Raw genomic sequence first — 7,814 nt, 5'->3', positions numbered from 1 at the left:
GCAAAGATGCCTCAGAAGCCAGGTTTTAGCAGAGTGAAGCAAGATCTCTTCTAATTCTGCTCATCTTTTTTTCCCCTCTCGATTATCTTATTTTCGGGGACCACACCCTGAGTGCGGGGAAGAAGGACTCCTAAACCGCGGGGCGGAGGCTTCCGCGCGGCCCCAGACCTGACCATCTATGGTCACAGAGCGCACCGAACTAACAGGAAGTGGGTTGCGCTTCCACCTTCCCAGCCCCGGCGAGAGCTAGCAAGGCAGCGGCGGCGGGTACGCCCAGAAATCCTGGGCTATGCCTGAGCGCCCCCGCCGACCCCTCCCCACACCCAGCCTCCGCAGGTCCTCTCGAGACACTGCCCAGAGCAATGGCCTCCTAACATCACAAACGGGGAAACCGAGGTATCCACGCCCAGAGGGAGGCGGAGCTTAGCTTCGGCTACTACTGTTGGAGGGCGTGGTCTAGCCTTCCGTCGCTCCCGCCTCGGGGGCGGGGCTCTTTTACCAAGCTAGAGGGGAATTCTTACTCCCGGGCGTGGCGGGTAAGGGGCGGAGTCACTAGCCGGGCGGCCAGACTTCCTCCCGGGTCCCTCCACTAGGCCGGCGTTTTAGCCGGCCCTTCATTTCCGGTGGGGGTGCCGCGCCCAGTGAGGGCCCGGAAGTGGGTCGCGCGAAGGTTGCTGGGCGGTTCTTGCCGGAAGTGGAGAGAGGCTGATCACAGTCCAGAGGTGAGACAGAAGTCTGAGGTGAGTGTGCGCGGTGGGGAGTGACTGGGGTCCACTCCTCGGCCCACTGGCCTTTGACGTTATTAATGGCCTTTCTGGCCTAGGTGCGTGCGGTGAGCCCTCCTGAGGGGGCCGGCGTTGTGGGGCTCTTACGCCGACCCCGGATCCTGGGCGCGGTCTCTTGAGGTGGGGCCGGGGTGACCAACTGAGCCGGGCTCTCCTGTGGAGGCCCTCCCTCCGCTGGACCTAGCGGTTCTGGAGGTCAGTCTCAACGGAGGCCTGATTCCTAAGGAGCTCTCACTGAAAGAAACCTCCGAGACCTTAGAGTCTTCACTAGTCCTGGTCTCGCCCCCATTGCTTGGATGGGTAAACTGATTCCCGAAGAGAAGAGGCTTGTCTTACTGCGAAACAATCGGAAACAATCTTTAACAGGGAAACAATCGGAATCTAGACCTCAGTTCCTTGGTTTACCAGCCCCAGATCCTTCCCCCGTTCATTTCCCAGGAACCTTTCTGTACCTTGGGGTGGTCTTCCGGTAGGTGTCTCTCAGGCAGTTGCAGGTTTAAAGGCTACCCGCTGCGTGGAACTTTTGTTTAAAAATACAGCATGTTTGGAATGCCTGGGGAGTTGTTTTTTTTTTTTTTTTTAAAGAGTGGAGCAGGTCTTTGTGTTTGCAATTTGAGAGCCTCCCCTTTCTCTTAGTCTGTAGTTCTTATCTTGAAAACCCAAGTTAACTTTATTGAAGGTATCTCATACTTCTGGTCATAAAATCTGTTGGCTCAGGTTTGGTCTGGCTCCACTGCAAAGCCCCGGTAGCCATAGGTGCTTTATTTACTTTGTTTGAGCCTCATTTTTTCTCATCTTTTAAGTGAAGATCTCTGCTCACCTCACAGGATTAAATTCTGTGTAACAAATTATGTTCATTCTTTGTTAGGCACTCTGCCATATCCAGGGGTTGCAGAAACAAAATAAGGTAGACCCTGCCCTTGTGGATCTGACATTGGTCACAGGGAATTTAACAAATATTATAAATGTGATGCCTGTTAGGAAAGAACAGGGTACTATGGCAGTATGTAACAAGGGGCTCAGGAAAATCGCTTCTGCAGAAGCAGGGTTTAAGATGAGTTTCAAACAACGAAGAGCTCGATGAAGACAGGATGAGAAACTTAAAGCAGAGGTTAGTATCAGAACTGTCAGTTGAAGCTCTTTATAGGGATCCCTGTTCAAGTGATAAACGGGGTGGGGAGCCCAGCACGTTTATCATTTGCTAGTCATTTATTGAATATGTGTGAGGCACGTATGAAATGAGACGCTTGGCCCTGGTGACCAAGAATACAGTAGTTCTCTTGGAATGGAGGAGGAAGCAGACAAGTAAATCGAGGGTAGCTTACAGTGTTGAGGTGCGCTGTGTGAGCACAGGACTACCTGAGCCAGGTTTCCAGGCTTTGGGGAGGAAGTGGGAGAGTAAGTCTTGCAGGATTTATTTAGCCATATGGTGAATCTGAAAAAAGAATTTCCAGCCAGAGTCCAATGCAAGAAATGGAGACTGGGTGTTGAAAGACCAAGACTGGAGTTCCAGTAAAGCTCAGAGAAGTGAAGGAGGTGGGCAGTGGTGGGATCAAATATGAAGGCCCTTGTAAACCCTGCTAAGGAATTTGGAGCTTACCCTGAATGCTGTGGGGAGGCTTTGAACACTCTTAAGTAGGAAAATGATATGGTCAGATTGATGTTTTATTAATAATTTGCCTCTGGAGGGGGGAGGGGAAGGACCTTAATGGGGAAGTAGACGGGTGTTCGCAAGGTTGAACAATGGCTTGAACAAAGACAGTGAGAATGGAAAGAAGAGGAGGGATCAAATTTGAGCAATATGAAAAAGATGGAATCCATAGATTTGGAGGCTGATTACTTATGGAAATGAAAAAATAGAGCCTAGGACAATTGTCTGATTTTCTGGTTTAGGGAAGTGGTAGTACTATTTACCAAGATAGGTACTCAGTGAAGAAGGTTAACTGGAGAGGTGATATGGAAAGAAAATAAATTTTGGACGTATTTAGTTTGAGGTGTTTGCAGCACATCTAGGCAAAGGTGTCTAATAAGGTATCCCGGCTAGAAGAAACAGCACGAACAAAGATTTGGAGGCAGGAGAGGGTTTATATTGTTCAGTGAAATACTGGGGTCTTGGGTTTGTAGGGGAAGATAAAACCAGAAAGAAAAGGTAGGTGCTCCCAGGTTGTCAGGGGCTTTTGATGCCTTGTTTGAATGCATTTGGATTTATTCTGTGGTTGCCATTTTGCTTTTTGTTTTGAGTTACTGCTGTTCAGTATAAAGAAATTACAGTTGAATTTTCTTCCCCCTTCCCCAGAAATACTTCGTCAGATGTTTTGGAGGAGTTTAAATAAAGTGGTAGTAGTGAAAATACTTTGTCAAGTACAACCTGTCATACAAATCAAAAGTGGTAGTATTGCTAAGCTTCAGTGTGTGTATTTTTGATTTGCAGAGGTTAGCTGTTTAGTTTGTAAAATGTTTCCAGCCTGAAGGATTGAAGCCTTTTTTTCATCCCTTTTCTTCCTTATACATACCTTTGTTTAGTTGCAGTTATTTTTCAACTAGGAACTGAGCCTTTAAAAAGTGACTTCCTTCTTTCAGTTTTCTGTGAGGCGTGGTGAATCAAAGATGCATTTTACTTAAGCAAATGCAGTGTCATTGGAAACTGAACCTTCTGGTTTGAAATTTAATCCTGAGATTTGAAATCTGAGGATCATCAAGCCATATCTTAGGCAGTCCTACTGATTATTTCTTTGCCTTACCCTCATCAGTTTATTTTCTATTAAGCTGGCTTTCATATTGATACTTAAGCTTTTCAACCAAACCAGACTGCTTTTTTGAAAAGAACCATTTTCATCTTGTTACCCCTTCACTGGCTTCATTTTCCCAGAAAATCAAGTCTAAACTCTTTTGTCCAATTTACAGAGTTCTCCAGAGTCAGATCCTTAATTTAGTTTTCATTGGGTGGTACAGATTGACATTCTGATTTAGAGAGTTCCAAACTATTAGCATTTTATTTGTACCTTTTGCACTTACCTTTTGCTCATGATTACATTAGAACAGAGTTTCTCAACCTCAGCATAATTCACATTTTGGGCCAAATAATTCTTCATTTTGCAGGGTTGTGCTGTGCATTGTAGGATTTCAGCAGTATCCCTGGCCTCTACCTATAAGATGCTAGGGGCAGTCCTTCATCTGTGATAACCAAAAATGTCTTCAGATATTGCCAGATGTCTCCCGCATGGAGAATAGTGCATGAGAAAATATCTTAGCTCTGATTGTGTGGTGTCTTATCTTCAATTCAGTTCTCTGAGAGCAGGCTCCATTGCCGTGATTAACACAGTGTATGGCACATGATAAGCGCAGTGTACTTTGCAAGAAATGGGTCATGGGTTTCGTTGAAGCGTCAAGAATTGTTTATTCAAGGAATTTCTGGGTGGGCTTTGAAGGACTGGCTGTTTTGTGGTTTTTTTCCCCTCAGAGAATGTGATTTTAATGAAGAAAGCCATTGTTAAGGCACTCACTAGAAATGAGATTTGTATTAGTTGACAGCACAAGTCAGCCGATTTATATTTCTCCTATATTGGAGGTATATAAATTCCTCTTTTCTTTGCCTGCACTTAGGCAGCTTTCTTTAGCAAACAGGGATTCTCATTTTATTTATTTATTTTTGGTTGTGCTGGATCTTCACTGCTGCGCACAGGCTTTCTCTAGTTGCGGCGACTGGGGGTTACTCTTGGTTGCAGTGCATGGGCTTCTCGTTGAAGTGGCTTCTCTTGTTGCAGAGCATGGGCTCTAGGTGCATGGGCTTCAGCAGTTGTAATACTCAGACTCAGTAGTTGTGGGCTCTAGAGCTCAGACTCAGTAGTTGTGTCGAATGGGCTTAGTTGCTCTGAGGCATGTGGAATCTTCCTGGACCAAGGATGGAGCCAATGTCCCCTGTATTGGCAGGTAGATTCTTATCCTCTGTATTATCTTCTGGATTCTTAGCCACCAGGAAGGTCCCTATCATTTAGTTTAAATTGCATGCAGTTTATGGTGTTGTTATTCAACATTTATTTTGACTGATAAAATTGTTATATAGTTGACCCTCGTACAACATGGATTTTCAAGGGTTCAGTTACACAGAAGGATATGGAGGGCTGGCTGTAAAGTTATTTGTGGAGTTCCTGCTGCACTGAGGGCCTGTGCTCATACCTCCAAGTAGTTCAAGGGTCGACTGTAGTTTCATGACCGTAAAGTTAATGCAGCTCTAGCATTCACCGTGGAACTATTTGTTCTTGATATGCCATCACGTAAACATAATAAAAACTATCAAAGCTCTAAAAATACTCCTCAGCTACAATGCAGCTTTGTTTGCCTTATATTACCAGACCTGTTGTGTCACATTTTTCCATTCCACTGCAAAACATAGTTGAAATGTTTAAAGAGTGAGCTTTGTTGTTGTTGTCTTTTTCCCTCCAGGGGTCAGTAAAATTCCTGTACTTAAGTTAATTATAGAGGTACAGTCACAGATCTTTTCATATGTGTAGCTGTAGCTGAATCATGGCTAGGGACAAATGACATCCTTGAATCTATCTTTATGCATGAGAATGGGAAATGCTGTTCTGTTTAAAGCAACTACCAACTGAAATCAACCAATGTGGTTTTTCCTTATATAATGTAAAAGATGCCTACTGAGTGTTTTTATGCTGTTAGTCTTCATAATATGAATGAATGTTCATTGAATATAAGAGAGAAGGTAACCCATGACCACACAAAGTTATCTCTTTGCCCCAAAGCATTGAAACAGCTAGTTCTTAAATCTGACATCAGCTTGTGCAGTTACTAACTTTACTCACTCCTGGAGCTTTAGATAGAGGACATGTTTATTGAGGGAACAGGAGACAAGTGCTGATATTAGGCAGAATTCTTTCCCTCTCTAGAAGACAGACCTTTCTTGCTGGGATGGCAGTGACTTGGGCACTAAATGTCATTGGTTTCATCAGAGAAACCAAATGCTTGGGGAAGAACATTGGCTCCTGATTTGGGTTAGATTTAGATAGCATCTTTACTGGGGTGAAGTGCTGTCTGTTCTTTGGTTTCTGGGTTACAAGCCAACTTGTAAGTATCCTGTTAGCATGTGTAGGTTTTGCTCTGTAACATGTTAGAGCCTAGTGATGAGAATTTCTATATTGTTAGGAGTAGAACTAAACTAATGCCTTATGGTTTAGCAGTAGCTTAGAAGAGATATCCAAGTGGAACTGTTTTGTTGTCTTTTGTTTAAAAGAAATTATATAACTATGTTTTTTTTTTTTTTTTTTAAAGTTTGGAAAACAGAAGGGGAAATTGTGCAAAAATCCATTGCTCTAACTTGGCAAATATTGTAAATCTTGTGTTCTTTTCAAGTCTTTTTCCACAGTGCATGTAGCTATTTCCCTGTAATTAGAAGTCTAAGCTAACACTGCAGTGAACATCATCATGCCTGTCACTTTTCCCACATTAGTATTACTTCCTTAGGATAACATCCTGGGAACAGAATTCCAAAGTAAAGGCCAGCAGAAGCATTTTGAAGCAGATCGGGTGGGCTACAATAATATACAGGGTGACTTGTATAGTTGCTTTATTTTCATTTCTACTTAAGGGTATGACCTACAGGAACAACTACCAGACAAAGCAGAAAACATTTGATCATAGCAGCTTTTTGTAAGTAGAAATTCATTCCACTGCCTTAATTGCCTAGTGAAAAGAGGCAAGAACTGCAGGAGTAACCTGGTTCCATTTACTTCTGAATGACAGGTAGAAGGAATTGGGTTGTTTGAATTGTTAGAATGAGGAGAATATGGAGCAGCTTTGGCAGGAGTCACTGACCATTTCTGATTTCACTTAGTTTCAAACCACAAAAGAAGTTGCTGGAGAATCAAGCTCCTCGTTTCTTTTTGTTCTGCATAATATCCCTCCAAAAGCCTATGCATTCTCATTACTTAATGATGTTTCCTTGCTGATGACTTGTAAACTTTGATCTCCAGCCTTGATCTTTCCCCAAGCTTATTTCTAACTATTTATTGGATATTCCTACTTGGAAACTTCATCTTCTGTTCAAACTGTGTATCCAAGATTGATCTCATGTTCTTGCCTTAGTTAGAACATGCCAGAAACGTGTTTTTGCCTATAGCATCATCATTCTCTTACTCCCCTGAATTTGCCACTGTGGAGTCATCTTTGACTTCCTTCTCTGAATGCTACTATACTCAGCAGTACCAGACAGTTAATACTTGTTCTGTGTTTAATGCTCACTTGGTTTGTGTGACCTCAGAGGGCAGAACCAAGATCAGTGGGTGGAAGTTACAGGGAGACTGGTTTTGCCTCCATATAAGGAAGAACTTTTAAATACTTTGAGCTGTGCGAATGGAATAGGCTGCCTCCAGAAGTCTTGAGTTCTCCAACTGAGGGTGTTTGAACAGAGGCTACCTGACTAATTGCTGAGGATGTTGAAAGATTTGTTCTTGCATCTGATTATGCTTTCTAGACTCTTTCCCGATCCTGAGAGCCAGTGATTCGGTGAAAGATAGCTTTGTCACTCCTGCTAGACTCCCTCAGAACAGAAAAACTATTTTACTGTTAATTCAGGTGCTGGTCACTTAGTGGCCTAAAAGTGATTTTTTTTTTCCTTTGCAATATCAAAAATGTTTTTTTGCAGTAGCACTTTTATTTTGCAGCTAGTTGAATAGCTTTCAACCTAACCTAAATCCTAATATCGTCCTTCTTTCCCCCTAAAACTGATTCTCTCAGTACTTGTAAAAATTTTGCTTTCATCATATTACTCCTTCATTCAACATCCTTGAAAGGCTTCACATTTATCACAGCACGAAATTCAAATGCTGCCTGGCCCTCGGTGCCCTCCATAACTAGCCCACCTTGCTTACCCCATAATACTCTGTAGACTGTCCGCTCACACTCTGTACTGAGCCTCCTTGGTCTCGATTTGCTTTTCATTGCTCTAGAATGTCTTCTCTTTTTTCTTTTAGTTTTTCTGCCCCACTTCTCTCCTGAAACCCCTGAGACTAACTC

The 7,814-nt window shown here is 43.2% G+C and overlaps 1 protein-coding gene across 4 annotated transcripts in view; it reads left to right on the top strand.

The window, feature by feature from the left end:
* Window positions 1-226: 226 nt before the first annotated feature.
* CAP1 (cyclase associated actin cytoskeleton regulatory protein 1) overlaps window positions 227-7,814 on the top strand; it is a 29,103-nt gene continuing 21,515 nt past the window's right edge. Inside the window, exon 1 of one of the 4 annotated variants that reach the window (XM_027537691.1) lies at window positions 227-740. The gene's annotated coding sequence lies outside the window, so the exon portion shown is untranslated. The remainder of the gene's footprint in view (window positions 741-7,814) is intronic. The other 3 variants (XM_027537690.1, XM_027537689.1, XM_027537687.1) reach the window with 3 other exon arrangements.

The sequence above is a fragment of the Bos indicus x Bos taurus genome, chromosome 3 (genome assembly GCF_003369695.1).
Source record: "Bos indicus x Bos taurus breed Angus x Brahman F1 hybrid chromosome 3, Bos_hybrid_MaternalHap_v2.0, whole genome shotgun sequence".
Classification (NCBI taxonomy): Eukaryota; Metazoa; Chordata; class Mammalia; order Artiodactyla; family Bovidae; genus Bos; species Bos indicus x Bos taurus.
This window is presented reverse-complemented; position numbering and strand designations above follow the sequence as displayed.